The sequence below is a fragment of the Alligator sinensis genome, unplaced genomic scaffold, assembly GCF_000455745.1.
Source record: "Alligator sinensis unplaced genomic scaffold, ASM45574v1 scaffold641_2, whole genome shotgun sequence".
In the NCBI taxonomy this organism is placed as follows: Eukaryota; Metazoa; Chordata; order Crocodylia; family Alligatoridae; genus Alligator; species Alligator sinensis.
The window spans coordinates 94959-95573 of record NW_005843111.1 but is presented as its reverse complement, the minus strand read 5'-3'; the positions used below and the strand labels follow the sequence as shown (position 1 = coordinate 95573).

Sequence of the window (615 nt, the reverse complement as noted above, 5' to 3'; positions counted from 1 at the left end):
ACTCTTTCCTGTGTACGCAAGCTCATTGCTAAACAACTTCACCATAAAAGAATTTACTGTCTGTTCAGCATGACCTCCCTTCTTCAAGCACTTTTTTGTTTTTTTAGCATTTCCTGCTGTACTTGCTAAACTGGACCCTGCCGGTGAGTCTCACTCTTCATGCATCTCCCAGTTACAAGAGGGCACCAACTTCAGTATGTTTCTCAAGGATTCTCAAAGCCCTTCACACTCTCTACTTAGCACTTTTGTTAGCTCTCTTTCTGCAGTTAGCTTGGTGCTCTAACTACTGGCATTTTACCATTTAAAGAGCAAAGAAATAGCAAACCCAAGGTGAGGGGAAAAAAACAACACAACTTCTAGTATATGATCTAATCTCCATGGGGACAGAGGAAATTAATTTCCCCAGCATACTTCCAATTTTTCATACACTGCAGTCCTCTAGTTCCTGGCCACTACAGTCTGTTACCATTCAATATTTTTATTAACGATGTAGAAGTAAATGTAAGATCCCTGCTGATAGAATTAACAGATGATTCAGAGATTTATAGAATGATAAATAATAAAGGAGCAGGACCAATATCATAAACAGGGGACAGCAGTTGGAACAGCTGCATC

The 615-nt window shown here is 39.7% G+C and overlaps 1 protein-coding gene across 1 annotated transcript in view; it reads right to left on the bottom strand.

Annotated features, from left to right (window-relative positions):
- The window catches only part of TBATA (thymus, brain and testes associated), a 20664-nt gene that overhangs the window by 4690 nt on the left and 15359 nt on the right, over nucleotides 1-615 (bottom strand). The gene's annotated exons all lie outside the window — the stretch shown is intronic.